General features: G+C 42.1%; 1 pseudogene; it reads right to left on the bottom strand.

The window, feature by feature from the left end:
• Nucleotides 1-831: 831 nt before the first annotated feature.
• Nucleotides 832-6,326, bottom strand: LOC132432916 (ferritin light chain pseudogene; annotated as a pseudogene).
• Nucleotides 6,327-16,707: the final 10,381 nt, after the last annotated feature.

Here is a 16,707-nt window from a genome sequence, read left to right as displayed (position 1 = left end):
AATTTTGAGATTATTTCTAACTCTCTGGGATTCTTTTTTTTTTTCCAATGGTACCATCAATTTCAGAGTGCTAAGGGAAATGGAGTGAGCATATGGTAACTACTGCAATGAAATTTGGTCCTTTACTCATGTCTCTACCAGATGTGGGATTGCATACATAATCACCATTTCTTTATAAAGTCGACCAACTTGGCTAATTTCCTTAATTTATTTAGTATGTTTCCATAAAGAAAGTGATCTGAGCTGAATTAATCTGGTAGAAAAACCAGAGTTATCCATGAAGAGGTAAATTGCGGGGGGGGGGGGGGTTGGCGGGGAGAGTATGAACCACCCACTTACTTAATATGAATGCAATTCCAGATTGCATGGATTTTGCAGATCTTACAACAAACTTCCTTCACTTTAGGTTTTCATTAACCTTTAGCTGTTTTTTTTTTTTTCATGCTTCATGAAACACACTTAGGACCTCTGTATTGCTATTATGGGAATGTGACGTAAGATGTGTCATCCTCTGTTTTTTCAGATCATGACTTCCCTCCCTATTATAAATGTCTTTTTTCTTTCTTTTTTAAAAACATTCTCTGTGGTTCTATTTAGACTTCTCATGTTTATTTCTCATCTGACACATACTCAATTTACTTTTCTAAATGGAGATAATTTCACTTTCATTTTCTCATTATTTGAGTAATACATCCCTGTAAAAATGCAGAAAACCAAAGCTCTGTTTTTTTTTTTTCTGCAAAAAGCTTTATTGTTTCCATTTGGTCCACATCTTGGGACAGGGCTCCAGGGTGGTTAAAAAGCTGCCTAGTGGCTGCAGAGCGGGGCTCCTCAAAGCCTGCTGGGCTCCGGAGGCTCCTGGTGGTTCTGGAAGGTGAGCCTCTCAAAGGGATATTCGCCCAGCCCAGCCTGGGGGCCAGCCGGCCTGCGGAGGTTAGTCATGTGGTCGCCCATCTTCTTGATGAGTTTCACCTGCTTCTCCCGGAAGCGGCTCTCCCGGAAGTCACAGACGCGGGGGTATGCGGGGGCACAGCCGAGGGCAGGCGGGTCCTCAAGGGTCTTTTTCAGGTTCTTCTTCGCTAGCACGGCGGCTCCGACAGCGTCTTGGGTTTTACCCCACTCGTATTGGGGAGGTTTCTGCTCCTCCTGGAAGAGAGGGCGGCCGCCGCACTGGTTTTGCATTTTCAAAACGCTCGGCGCCCTCGTGCTTCTCCTCGGCCAATTCCCGGAAAAGCGGCCCACGCTCTCCAGAGCAACATCGTCGAAATAGAAGCTCAGAGCGAGGTAGGTGTAGGAGGCTTGCAGATGCATGTTGGCCAGGTGTTGGCCTCCACCTCGGTGGAGTAATTCTGAGGAATCCGGGAGCTCGTGGTTGATCGGTAATGAGGAGTTAAGCTCCAAAAAATGGTGTTGGCTGTTCCCTGTGACCGAGGATAGCGGAGTGGCTGATTCCAAAGGCTGTGACTGGAAAAAAGGTTGGAGTGTGGTGGGAGGCAGGAGCAAGGGGTGTCCCTGGGTCTGTTCTGTCCAAACGCTGTTGAAGCAAAAGACAGATCCGCGGGACCTCGGAGCACACTGTCCAAAGCCCTTCTTTAACAGCACTTTCCAGAGAGAATTTCACTGGCCCTTTATTAAGGGTTTTTGGTAAATATAATTACAAATTTCTCTTTCCCTCTCTCTATACACGTATCTAAAGTTGTGTGTATAATATGCGCATGTATTTATGTATATGAAGTATGTATGTGTACGTGCATACACACGTATGCATTTATAAAAATGCAATCATACTATATAACTATAAGAAGGTGTGAGCAAAACAAAACTGTTCTTTACTAATAATACACAGCCACGTCTATCTCTTTAAGAGGTGGCAACACTTCTTTCTGGATCAGATAACCTTTTGCTTAGCAAAATACATTCATAGGCTATTTGTCAACAAAACGGTGGTCTCTGTACAAGTCCTGAAGGTAGAAAATTGAAACAAAGAGAATTAAGTTCCACTCATTAAAAAAAAAAAAAGAATGTGAGAGCTCTGAGGAGCCACTGTGGAAAGAGGCACAGGGGCTCTGGAGGAAAGAGAGCTAGCTAGCAAATTAGCTAGAGACAAACTAAGAGCCAGTGGCAGTTACAGAGGGATTTAAAAAAATGATGGCCGAAATCCCATCCTTAGTGAATGTCACTACAAAAATGTTGTGAATGCCGCCTTCCGTGCCTCTGCCCCATCACTCTTTTCTAAACCATCTATAGAGGAGTTCATATACTATATTATCTTTTGTCTGAGGTACTTTGTGGAGTGAAGGCACTGGGATGGTATTCATCGTGGCCTCATACTGTCCAGAAAAGCACAAGAAGGGAGAGATTCAGAGTAGTGATGGAGAATTTAGCATGAGCTAGAAACTGGAACCAGAGTTTGTGAGAAGATACGTAAGCTGGGACTTGAATGTGGATCCCTGTTCTTAACCACTGGAGTCCTGAGCATGGTAGCCTCCATCCTTCCCACATACGAGCCTTTATTGCCCTTAGCTATAGTCCAGTACCAATATTATTTACCAACTAGTATTGCATCCCTAGTCATTTAGGGGTTTCTTAATTCTATTTATTATTGTATCCTCACCTCATACCTGTTCTCGAATTCTTCAGTACAGCTTTGATAGACTGTTAGCACATGCTAGTTCTCCCTTTTCATATCATATAGGGTAGGACCTTTTGAGTCATTCTTATCATCATTAAAACAATATTTGAGGACATGATCTTTTTTTTTTTTTAATTTATTTTATTTATTTATTTTTGCTATGTTGCATCTTCGTTTCTGTGCGTGGGCTTTCTCTAGCTGTGGCGAGCGGGGGTCACTCTTCATCGCGGTACGCGGGCCGCTCACTATCGCGGCCTCTCCTGTTGCGGAGCACAGGCTCCAGACGCGCAGGCTCAGTAGTTGAGGCTCACGGGCCTAGTTGCTCCGCGGCATGTGGGATCCTCCCAGACCAGGGCTCGAACCCGTGTCCCCTGCATTAGCAGGCAGATTCTCAACCACTGCGCCACCAGGGAAGCCCTGAGGACATGATTTGGTTGATGACAGGCACAAATGTTAGAACTTCTTAAAATTAGCTAAAGGGTCTGGTACACACTGAGCCCTAAAGTTAGTAACTTTTTTTTTTTTCCTTTTACTCTGTATTCAAAAAAGCTATTACCAAGAGCAGGGCAATGAATGGGGCTGAAGAAACAGAGTTTAGTTAAAAAAGAAAATAATATGGAGCTATTAGAGCCCAGATTCCCTGTTCCACTCAGCCCAGACAGTAGACTACCCTTCCCTATGCACCCCTGACAAGAGACAGGATATTTATTTTCTGGAGAAAGGACACTGTCATGCTTGCAAAGACTCAAAATATTCTCAGATAGCCTTCCCGGGGAAAATTCTGGAGGGTGTACTCCTATAAACAATTGGTTAGAAAACAAAAAAAAACAAACAAACATGGAATTCAGGAATGCACACTCCGACACAGGAGACTTGCAAAGGAAAAGACCTAGAATAACAGTTGAGTAGCAGGCTGAGAAATGAAGGTCCGGAATGGAGCAAAGTGGGTGGAAAGCTCTGGGAGGGAGATCTTTAGAGAAGAAAGAAAATGGAACTGATGTGTTTGGGTAAATGGAAAATATTATTCACAGGTGTGTGGCAGAGATGTTGAACCATTTGAAAAATATGAACAAAGCTCACTTAGAAAACCAGGCAAAAACAGGTAAACAAACAAACCCAAGGCAATGATTGACTCCAAGGACTATGAAGGCTTGTCCAAAAACGAAGGCATATTCATAAAATACAGGTTGGCTCAGAAGCATCATAAAATGTGTAGGTAATGTCTAAAATGTGTAAGTTAAGAAAGAATAGTATAGGTCTATTATTTATAAATGTGGAAGTAAATATTAAGGAAAACATTTAGAAGAGTTGAGTGTTGGCTGTGGAGAGTTGGTCTGAAGTATGCAGAGAGGTTAGGCAGAGGAATGTTATTTTTCATTATGCCATTAAATTAAGTGTACTCTTTTGCATTTAAAACCATGCACTGAAACTGTTTTGGTAAACATTAATTTAAAAAGTCAGACAGTATATTTTTTTATACAGCATGGCCCATAAACACAACCCAGACTTCATTTGGTGTTCAACTGAGAACTTTTCAACATTGAGGGAAAATGGTCTGTTTTGGAATCACTGGGAGATAGTACAATGATATAATATCAAGTAGAGTAGACTTTGACCGATTTAAATGGTTTTTCGTGATAGTTTTTAAGCCAGGCAATTTTTCCTTACTATGTAAGATTGGACCCTACACTAATAGAGACTAAGGTTGCCAGACTTAGCAAAAACGAGCAAGTAAGCAAACAAGCAAAAGAAAAAGCAAAACAAACTAGGATGGTCAGTTAAATTTGAATTTCAGATAAACAATACATTTTAAAGTATATCTCATACTGCATGGGATATACTTACACTAAAATACTGTTCGCTGTTTTTCTGAAACTCAAATGTATTGGGTGTCCTGTATTTTATGTGGCAACCCTATTAGATGCTCAAAAGAATTGTTGGGCCTCTTTTTTCTTTAGGACCCATTATGATCTGTCATCCAAGAATTATCAAACCTGCTTGCAATCTGTCTCTATTTTCAAGCTCTATCAGCTTTTGGGATTAATGAGTTCCATAAGGTGACTAACCACCTGTAAGTCCAGAAGAATGAGTCCATCTGTGCTCCTGTGTCATAAATTTGTCTGTAACTTGACAATGGTCAAACTAATGACCTGGATGCAAAACCTTAAGGGCAAATCCAGGAACAAGTCATGGTAAACAGATCTGATGTGTGACATGGAATGACATATCTGAAAAAGTTGGCATATACTTGGTAGAAGGTGGTGACCTTATCTTAAGACTGTCAGACATAAAGTTGATCTTGTCCTTCCTTTGAACTCAGGCTCAACATCTTAATAGTCATGGCTGTTACCAATCAAGCTTTTATCCCAAGTCAGTCCATTTTTTTGGTTCGAATTTTTCCTTGGGACCTCTTTCACCTTTAATATAATTGCAGAGTAATTCATTCTTCTTCATTGGCAATTAGCTGGTCAGGGTTGGTATGCCCAGTTTTCAAATCCTTTCCAGAATTCAACTCTTCAAACAGCCTGGAGAAATCAAAGAAGCCATAAAGTGGTCAATTGCATGCCTCTGCTTTTCAGTTATTTCCAGCATGGTAAAGAGTCTATCTGTAATGGACTTAGGAGTATTAAATCCTTAACTTTAAAATGTGGTGTTTTCTGGTTATCAAAGAACTTTTTCTGAAATGAAATGTATCCTGCTATAATTACTTCCCTAGCTTATGCTGCTCTTTTTCCCCCACTCCTTCCTCTCCTTTATGAAAGGCAGAATAATTTTCTCCTCATAATTCCAATCTCTTTGATTTTCCATATCTAGCCAAAATGTCAGTTAGCCTCTCTGTTAGAAGATTACTGGCTTCTAAAAGTTTTGTAACTTCAGCAATTTTATTCCTTTCATATTTTTCAATTTAATCAGTATCAGTCATTTTATTCATCTTCTGATAATTCACCCCAAACTGTAAGGTCTAAAATGGCTTGTGTGGGCTTCCCTGGTGGCACAGTGGTTACGAATCCACCTGCCAGGGCTTCCCTGGTGGCGCAGTGGTTGAGAATCTGCCTGCTAATGCAGGAGACATGGGTTTGATCCCTGGTCTGGGAAGATCTCACATGCTGCAGAGCTACTGAGCCCTTGCACCACAACTACTGAAGCCCGCATGCCTAGAGCCCGTGCTCCGCAACAAGAGAAGCCACTGCAATGAGGAGTCTGGGCACCGCAATGAAGAGTAGCCTCCACTCGCCACAACTAGAGAAAGACCACGGGCAGCAACGAAGACCCAACACGGGCAAAAATAAATTAATTAATTAAAAAAAAAAGAAGCTACAGAGAGTATTTACATAGATTTCACCTGAGAAGTGGGAACAGACAACCATGCTGGTGGGTGCTTTTCTCTTGGGGAATCCACCTGATTATGGATGAACCGATCAATTGCCTACAGTAGACAAAGACTTGCCTTTTTTCCAAAAACAGAACCCAGATTTTACTTGGGCAGTAACGTGACTAGGCTTAGCGGTGAATCGTGATTGGTTGAAGCCATGCCTTTGCCACCTACCCATGTACTAGGAGAGTCATCTATACAGTTCTTGCTGATTAGGTGTAAATGAAAGTCAGCTGAGGCATCTTGGAAAGCAGAACTTGTGCGTACCACCCTCCTCTCTTCCTGAATTGTCAATGTGATGCCAGAAGCTACAGCAGTCATCTTGTAACTATGAAGCAACAAGCATGAAGACAAAAGGACAAAAGGTAACTGTGAGAATGAAAGCTAGCAATTACCGACATTCATACTTCTTGGGTAAGCCTTGGAGAGTTGGGTTTTCTATTACATTAAGCCAAAAAGCACTCCTGGTAGCCCTGTTTGGTAATTGCCAGTGGAGTAGGTTTTGAGTCTTTTTGCCCTTCTTTCCTCATATAATTTTAATTTTCTTATTCCTGCTTTGGAATAACCTTCAACTCCTTTATCCATCCTTCCCATGGTATCTATGAGGCCGCACAGTAAAATAAAAAAAGAAGCTATTGGATTCAGAAGGCTTGAATATGATTATCATCTGTTTCAGGGGCATGACCATCAGTGAGGATTTAAATCTTGAAGGCTTAGTTTTCTCATCTGTAAAATGAGGAGGATGATGACAACCACATCCACACTAATGATAATAGCCTGACACGTGTTGCTCATTATGAAATGCCAGGCACTGAGCCAAAGAAATTTTGGACATTATCTAAGGCTTCTCAACATGATGATGGTGTAGATGGTTAAAAACTTTCTAGTGTATTGATGAGAAAATGAAAATTTATAAAAGTTAAGTTGTTTGTCTTAAGTTTTGTGTTGTTGAACTCATCTCTTTCAGCTATTTATTCAATATCAATGTAGCCAGCCTCCAAGGAGGCCCCCAGTGTTACTGGCCCCCTGGTAGTCATGCTGTAGTAATCTCCCACAGTGGCCCAGGTTACATCTGTGTGACCAAGAGCATACAGCAGAAGGAGTGGTCTGTCACTTCTGAGATGAGGTTCTCTTCTTCATCACTTGCTCTGGGGCGAGCTAACTGCTGGGTTGTGAGGGCCCTCAGAAGCACATAGAGCCATCCACGTAGAAAGGTACCGAGGCTTGCCAAACCGTAGATTCTTCAGCCCCAGCCCAGCCTCAGTTGCCTGCAGCCCCAGCTGACAGCAGCTTTATGAGAGACCCTGAGTCAGAGCCACACAACTAAGCTGCTCTCAAATTCCTGACCCACAGAAACTATGAGATAATAAATGTTTGTTGTTTTAAGATGCGAAGTTAAGGGCTAATTTTCTGTGGAGCAATAGACAACCAATACAGTCACCTCAGGGAGTGTTTCCCTGACTCTCCTACTTAAAATTGACTCCTTCCCCTGCTATCACAGAACTCCCCAGCCTCCTTATACTTCTTTTTTCTTAGCCCTTAGCACCTAAAGCCTCTGAAGACAGGAGTTTCTTGTCTGTTTTATTTAACGCTGTGTCCTCAGCGCCCAGAGTGGTTCATGGCCCATACTAAGGGCAGTCAGTATTTGTGAAATGAACAAATGTCCCGCTCCACAGTCTCTACTGTTAACAGTCTTCTTTTGTCTGCTTCCTGTCTCATATGCAAAATAATATATAAAAATACCTACTGGAATGTCTGTTTCTGTTTACAAATTTGAATGGCCTTTTGCAGTAGGATACTACCAACTTTAAGCCATATTTCTGTTAGTACTTATCCGTACTAAAATTCTTCTCAATCTGGAAATCAGTAAAATGGAAGGAATTTTAGGTACGATGTCTATTAGAACAAGTAGATCCCAATTCTAATTCCACCTCCACGTCTCATTTATTTGTGACCGTGAAGAACACAATTTCTTCCAACTTAATTTTTCTCACCTCTTCAGTTTCCTTTTTATTCAAACACGTCTTATTCAACTTTATCTTAGAGAAAAAACATACTTCTTTCATAGTTTCTAAAAATTGTGCCTATTTTGTCTTCACTTACATTGTGAGTTTTGACTAATAACTTCCGATGATCTTAGGGGAAAATAAAGGCCAAAAGGGTCGTAATTGTTTGATCTTCTCATGGGGCCCGGAGTTAAAGGAGCCTAGATGACATACTTGGAAATTTACAAAGCTGTGTTCAAGGGCTCACACTGACCATCACAATGGAATTTGTTGAAGAGTTAAGGCCAGTGGCATCTACCCAAGGCTTTGATCTGGAATAATTGCTAATTTAATGAGGCTTTTAGGTTGAAGGCATTATCTCACCCAACAAAGTCTTTTCTATGGAAGAGAGTGGAGTAAAGGGTGATGTGGCAGTAGAGTTTAATCCCCACTAGCAGTTTGGGAAAGAATTATTCAGAACATACTTCTCGGCTGCTCAATACCAGTTATTCTTTGTCATCTCTTCTTTGTTCTAAGAAGTTTTGATAATATTTGGGTCATTCTCTGCTCTTGTTAATATTCAGCACTTCTGTTTTAGTTTATACCCTTCATGTTTCTCAAAGTAACTTTGGTCAAATTTTGTGTTAGTGGCTATCTCGCATCCTTCAGTATTTATCTGGGTCTTTCTCCCCATCTCTTTCTCTGTCCCTTTCTCATTCTGTGTCTTAGGAAGTTTTTTTTGTTTTTTTTTTTTTTTTGGCGGTACGCGGGCCTCTCACTGTTGTGGCCTCTCCCGTTGCGGAGCAACAGGCTCCGAACAGGCTCCGGACGCGCAGGCTCAGCGGCCATGGCTCACAGGCACAGCCGCTCCGCGGGCATGTGGGATCCTCCCGGACCGGGGCACGAACCCGCGTCCCCTGCATTGGCAGGCAGACTCTCAACCACTGCGCCACCAGGGAAGCCCATCTTAGGAAGTTTTGATTGAAAATAAGAACATCTCAATTCAAGCTTTCAGAAAATATGGAGAGTTTATGGGGTGACGTAAGTGAAAAAGTCTGAAGATAGAGCTTCAGATGTGGTTTGATTCAGAATTTTATGTTACTAGATATCTAGATACTTTTATCTGGGATTTCCTTGATTCTGCCCTCTTCCAGGTGTCAGCTTCATCCTATTATTGGTTTCCTTATGGTTGTAAAAATTGCTACTGTCTCTCAGGTTCCCACATCAGCAAACCATGCATCCAAAAACAGAATATTCACCTGTTTTCTTGGGTTCCAAGTTACAGCACAAGGATCTGAAATAGTTTAGTTCACATGCCAGGAAGAGGCTACTGGTTGACCTCTAATATCTATTCTCCTCTTTTTTCCTAGTAACATAATTTTATCTGGGCACATTTATGCCTGAAAAAAACCCCTATATTTTCCACCTTCCTTTGCTGCTAATGTAACTATGTGACTGAGTTCTAGCCAATGAGATATAAGCAAAATTACTGTGTACAGTTTTCGTGTTTTTCCCCTAAAGTAAAGAAGAGGAAACATGGGAGCTCTCTAGTTGTAAGCAATCTTGGAAATCTGCGGATAAGAGCCGGACTTTAGGACTAGAAGAGCAACAAGGTAGAAGCAGCTCAGGCCCCTGCTGCCTCCACAGAGCACAGTCATCATCCCAGCTTGAGTTCTATCTGATAGAGAAACAAACCTTGATCTTGTTTAAGTCACTGTTAATTTTGAGTCTCTGTCCCATTTACAGTCACATCCTTTTAAAAACATCTACCTAATCCTGAAGCAATCACTGATCTGAAGGGTGGAATGCATCGATCGGTTCAGTTGAGGTCACACGCTTCCCTGCTGGAGTTTTGGGTGGAGTCAGCTTCCCGGAACCATGTGGATCTCCAAATGCAAATCGAAGGCTGTGCAGAAAGGAGAGGGAGGAAGTGTGGAAACTACCACCAGTTGTCCAGTAAGCTTTAGTTTCCTTTCTCTGTCTCTATTTATTCTGGTTGTAGCTCTCATGACTAATTTGCTTGCATCTCAGGGATTGTTGTTGGCTTTAAGCAGTCCAAACAGATAAATAAACAGCAAAACCAGGAGGTTGCTACATCTTAGAAAACGGTGGTACTCAAATGATGGTTTGGTGACCGTTGTGAAGGGCATGTTGCTCCTTTGGAAGGATGAGGGAAGATTGAGATGCATGCTTTCCTTTGATTTTAGTTTTTTTGGTGTGAGTAGACACTGTGTCTTCATCACGAAGAGTATGCTCAATACTTGTTTGTCACTTGAATGTGTTTAATCACTGCAGCACTGAGAATTAAATAGCCTTTCCAAAGTGGATCATGAATGTGCCATTAACCAAGAAAAATAGGGGTAAGAAATAGATTGTAAAAATATGGAAATAACTCTTACTAAAGGAGAATAAATTTCCCCAGTGGCACGAAAGAATAAGTTTTAGGATACATGAATAATAACACATAGTTATATTTAACACATTTATGGAGAGGAATCAGAAATAGGGAGAGAAAAATCTTAGAGTAGACATTCCCCAAGTTTACCTGCTTACATTTAACTTCATGGTTTGCCTGTTCATCTGGAAATTCATGGATGGGGATTCAGTATTTAACATGCTGAGAATGTGTTTTCAATGTGTATTCCAGGGAATGGGGATAGGGGTGGGGTGAGCTGGAAGGCAGTTCACTTTTCTGCTTGTCCACATACATCCTGAAGAGATCGATTTCACAGATTGAAGTCAGTTGCCACCAGCTATCATTGTTTACCCTTATAATTTCCCCTGTGCCAAAAATAAGGTTTTTTTTTGATTTCACAAGACATTGCCCCTAGACTTTTTGAATAGAGTTAAAAATAGATTTATCTTTAATAGAGCTGAAAATCTGTATTACAAGTACATTAAAGTCAGCCACAGAAGTCCCCCAAAGTACTCTGTCAAGGAGGGCGGAGCAAAAGCAAGAGTGCAGAAAGACTACCAGTAGATAATGAGGAAATTGCTGTGAAGGTACTTGTGTTTACGTTTGCAAAAGAGCTCCAGCTATGTGCATTGTTTCAACTAAATTTTTTGTAATATGTCACCTTAGGCTGTATCACACACCAGTCACAGCACGGAGCTTTTGCTCAGTGTCTCTCTTTCCATTGTTGTGTGAACAATGTGCTTCAAAAGCTTGTCTAAACAAGGCTTTTTGCTGCTGCAGGCAGCAGCAATGACTGCCGGGATATCATACTAGAAAAGGTGGGGCGGGGTTGGGGGAGTAGTTTAGCAATTGTATGGTTCCACCGTATGCAAATACCTGGCCTGGATTAAACATGGACTTGGTGCCCGTTGACTGGCTGCTGTTGGATGTATTTGCCTGGGTTATTGATCTACAAGTATGGGTGCCACTCGTCTTTAATGACTTGCTGGGATCATATGGTGAAAGTGATAGCTTCATTTGGGCTGAGCTGACAGCCACAGGTATACAGCCCTCAGCTCCGGTGGTTTTTACAGGTTTCAGGGAACAACTTCTGGTCTTGGTTAGGTGGCCTGCTGAGGGCAATGTTCATTCTAAATGTTCCCAGAAAATCAGATAGAGCTTTTCCTCGTTGTGGTGAGTCAGTGCCGACCATAGAACAAAGACCACTTAAGTGGTTACCTTCTCTGCTCTGAGCCTGCACAGAGACTTGTGATGGGACCTTTTGGCTCGGAATCAGGTGGAGAATGTTCTATATCTCTTTGCGGCGATTGAGGGGCTGGTGCCTGACTGTGATCTGGGGGACCGGGATGGTCATTAATGGACAGCGTAACATTCTGGGAGGGAGTGGGATAAGTTGGGGGGAGTGGAACACAGACTTCACGCGTCTAGAGAGCTCAAAATATTTTCAAGGACTGTGGGCATGGGCTACGACTTGTGATTTATAATGGAACCGAAATTAATACTTGAGTGGCTCTTAAGTCTGGGCAAAGAAAGCTCTTGACTTCGATGCAAAAAACTGACACCTGGAATGAGTCCCCGACTGCTGAGTTATATCCTTGGTCCCAACTGAGTTAAGCTCTGCAGGAAAACGATTCTTTAATGTTGGTGGAAGATGCAGCACTGTCTATTCTAGAGACCATAGTGATGGGGCTGGGGGGCAGCTACAGTTAACTCCCCGTCAGGGTCGTCAGGGTCATGGTCCTCTAAAGCTGGAGTTTCTAAATTCTTTTGATCTTCAGAATCCCCTGGAGAGCTTTAAGCATACTGATTCCTAGGTCCACCTTGACTTACTGAATGGGAGACTTTGGTGTGGGCCTGAGATAAAATCTTTGAAAAACATCTCTGCAGAAGGTTTTGAGGTTTGGACAGAATTAATAACTGCCTTGAGCAGTGTTGCATCGTGGTAAAGTGTGGAGACTTTGAGTCAGACTGTATAGGGTTAATCCCTGCCTTGCAGCTTCTCAGCTGTGAGCCTAGGCTAGTAACTTCTCTGTATTTCTGTGCTGTCACCTGTTATACGGGGGTAATGATGGTACTTCCCCACGGAGCATGAGTGAGGATTAGTGTGGGAAGAACTCAGCATAATGTCTGGCATGCAATCCATACTCTATATAAGTTAACTATTATTATTAGCTATTAGGGCAATGTTAGTCTTTAAGAGCCAAATCTGTTCACACCGGCAAAGACCAGAACAATGATAGTCATGATAATAGCTAAGAGTTATTGAGTATTTACTGTGTGCCAGAAAGCACAAGGTTCTTTCCAATAATTATCCCATCTCGTTATCACATCTACTCCCTAAAGTAGGCAGTATTAGTATCCCTGTTGTTTAAAAGAGGTATCTGATATGCAGAAAAGTGTATGCCCAGAGTCCCGTTCTTTACAGCTAGTGAGTGACAGTGCTGGGATTTGAACCCTGGACCTTCTGACCCCAAAGCCCTTGTACCTGATAAGTGCTACCTTCTGCTGCTGCTGTACCTGCTATGAACCTCTCCTTTAGATGAAAAAATTCTAGAACTGTAAAAATTTCATGTTTCCTCAATACTTTTTGCTGTCTTCTGTGTTTTGTACCGGCTACACACTTGTTTAATAAAGTCTTATGTTTTTAGGGTATTGAATGCTTTTTCAAATATCAAACACCTTCTTCCTCTCTGCTGAGAATCACCGTCCTTGAACATGGTTTATCTGCTTCACACAACCATGCCCTTGGATAAACTGACTTACTGTTTCTCCTGTACAAACACTGTGAGCATCCTAAGGGCAATGAGGGTGTTTGTGGTCCTTCTTTTGCCTCCCTCATGGCCCAGCCCATCTTTTTTTACCGTGCTGGTAAAATAAGATATCATGGGCAGATGCTCAAAGAGTCCTTCAGTGAAAACAAGCTGAGCAAGTTTGGGTTCATTTAGGATTTTTCTCTCTGAAATGTCTCCATTGGAAGTTGAGACTGTATTCCCTGCTCTGGAACACTTAAGTTTTCTTATTCTCAGCTCTGTATCCACGGTCTATGTTAGGGAGCCTTAAAAAGATCCAAAAGAATTGGAATCAAGACCTTGAAGAGAGATCTGTACTCCCACATTCATGGGAGCATCATTCACGGTGGCCAAGAGTAGACACAACTAAATGTCTATCACAGATGAACAGATGATGAAAATGTGGTCCACAGACCATGGTCTATGACTCAGCCTTAAAAAGAAGGCAGTCCTGCCATATGTGACAGATGAACCTGGAAGACACCGTGCTAAGTGCAATAAGTCAGTCACAGAAGGGCAAACGCTGTGATTCTATTTATATGAGGGATATAAACTAGTCAAACACATAGAAGAGAGTAGAATAGTGGTTGCCAGGGGCTGGGCGAAAGCAAAATGGGGAGTTATAGTTCAACAGGTAGAAAATTACAGTTATACAAGATGAATAAGTTCTAGAGATCTGCTGTATAACATAGTGCCTGTAGCTACCAATACTGTGGAGTACAGTTAAAAATTTAAGAGAGCTGGTCTCATATTGAGTGTTCTTACCACAATTAAAAAAAAGAGGGCTGCTCACATAAAGTGGGAGTGAAACTGCCTTACCTGTCTGGTTTGGGCTGCCTCTCATTTGCCTTGGTCTTTCCTGAAGGTGACCCTGTATTGCTGTCTCATGTCAACAACTTCTTGACCTGTAGGCATTTTACAATCTCTTTTGTGTCAGGGAGTAGTCAGATAGGTCTTCTATATAGTCTCGTAGTGCTCTATATGTTCCTTTTTAGCACTCCTCACCATTTTTCAAAGCATATTTATCTGTGCCTTGACTCATGTCTCTACCCGCACACTGCAGCACCTGTGTCTGTTTTGCACAGGATGGTATCCCCAGTACCTATCAGAGTGCCTGGCACTCAAAAAATATTTGCTGAGTGAATAGATGGATTTATTATTCATATATTTGTGAAAAACAAGCGTGGAGAGAAATACAACTCAAATGGACTCAGTCACAAAAAGGGAATTATTGGCTCATATAATTGAAAATTCAGGGGCTAGATTCCTGAATGGAGGCAGGAGGCAAATGCTCAAACAGTGAGGATCAAAATCTCCATCTCTCAGCTCTGCCTCTCTCTGTTTTCCTCATGCTTAGACAGCCCGTTATCTTATGGTGAATAGACTGCAACCAGCTGCAGGAGGCTAGCCTCACAATTTTGTCAATGTAAAAAGCCTCCTTTTTCTCGATTCTTCCATCAGAAGTCCCAGACTTGAATGTTATTGGCCCAACTTGGGTAACATGCTCGTGTCCTGAACCAGTCACTGTTGCCTGCAGGGAGGGTCATGTGAGTTGTCCAGGCTTTGGTCATGCCCATCCCAGGATCAAGGGAGGGTATGCTCAGCCCCACCAGCACTGTGTATTCTGAGAGTCTGGGAGGTTGTTTTCCTCCTTGCTGGGACCCAGGTGTTATCTCTGGAAGGAAGAAGACGGGGTGCTGGATAGACAAAACTCACGGTTATTCACTGTGGTGCCAACCTACCTGTAAGTCTGATGAGTGTCCCTGAAGTTAAGAGGTAGAAAAGGTCTTAGAAAGAAGAGCTCATTGACTAAAAGAACTCACTAGATCACCAGGTGAGGCCCTCAATGGCAAAATCCAAAGTAAAGGAAGAAATTACCTGTACCAGCTTACTCTTCACTTCTTTCCTAATCAGAACCTCACTCTGGTTGTGAGCTGTGGTTTATTATGGGAAGAGCCGTACACTGAACTGGGAGGAGTACACTGTTCATGCAGGACAGTGCAGGATGGAACAGGGCTTAACCAACACAAGGATTTGTAGACGTGTGCTTCCTTAAGTGGGCATTGAAATGCCTCCTTCCACCCACATCTCACCAAGTCAGCCAGGTTTTCTAGGATTCTGTGTGTGCTATTAGCTTGTTTTCATTATGTCACTCCAGGGACCCCAAGAAGGGTCCAAGTGATGAGAGGTGGCCCAGCTTTCTACATTTAGGCTTTAACTTCCGAGTGAAATTGTCTTGAATAATGTATTTATCTATAACCTGGAATGGCAAGCAGTTGACTTTCATTTTTGGCTCAGTAATCATTCATCTTCTTAATGCCATCAGCTTTTTTTCTGGAGAATTATCCCTCCTCCATTGGATGTGGGCTTCCATGTACCTCTCTCTTGCTGCAGAAACCAAGGGGTGAGGAGAGGAGAGCAGATACCACCTCTACCTGTTCTCTGAAAGAGCCAGAAACTCATTGTGTGACTTGAGTTCAGCCAATCAGATGCTCTCTCCTGGGGCTTAAATCTTGAAGTAGTGATATTAGCATAAGCAAAGTGTTTGGAGGAATTTTCATGGCCACTGTTGGCAATGGCAGCGATAAGAGTGGTATCACTTACAATATTCGGACTAGACTATTTCTGAAGAGAGAGAGTTGCTGTGCTTCCTATTTCTAGCACATCAGCCCCTGGAGCCCTTGCCATCACCAAACCCCACTTTCCAGCTGCCCCCTGGAACTGAGCCATTTACATGCTTCCAACGAATCCTTCTCGCTAAAGGTCATCGCAGTTGGCTTATTTTCCTTGCAACCAGGGATCCTAACTGATGCCTTTGTTTTTTTAAAAAGATTGCTTTGACTGTATTTTATAGGTAAGGAATTCTAATTCCAAATTCATCCACTTTCTAGAAAAGATTAGACCTTAGGGTGAAGCCACTGGGCTGGGAGTCAGGAGCACTAAATTTAACCCCCAGTGCTCTAGCCATTTAGCTATAGGATTTCAGTGAGTCATTTAATGTCCATCTCAGTTTCTTCACCTATAAAATGGGAGTAGGATAATTTTCTTTCTTTCTTTCCTTTTTTTTTAGTTCGTCCTATTACATGACTAAAATCTGGGGATTTGTGTCTTACAGTAGTTAGCATTGCCATAACTAATACATGGTAGGTATGTTATAGTTACTCAAAGAGAGAAACTGATCTATAAAACAAATTACTTACACAATATGCTTACTGTAGAAGTCAATGCAGTTGGAGAATTGGGATTACTACCAAAGTTAGAGAGCAGTGTCAGAGAGGCCAGCTGGGACCTCAGGCAGAGCTTCATATTGTTTCATGCGTTCGTAGATTCATCATGGTACAGGTTCTGGCTCTCTGTATGGTGGGTTCGAAGTTAACTTTGCTCTGGTGACCTAACTCACATTAGCCAAATTCGTAAGAGATGATTTATAAAGTCTGATGCCAATATATTCATGTACTGTGACACCTGTACCTGTTATACTGTTCTGAGTACCCAGGGTAACTCCAAGAAAC

This window comes from Delphinus delphis, chromosome 10 (assembly GCF_949987515.2).
Source record: "Delphinus delphis chromosome 10, mDelDel1.2, whole genome shotgun sequence".
Taxonomy (NCBI): Eukaryota; Metazoa; Chordata; class Mammalia; order Artiodactyla; family Delphinidae; genus Delphinus; species Delphinus delphis.
This window is presented reverse-complemented; position numbering and strand designations above follow the sequence as displayed.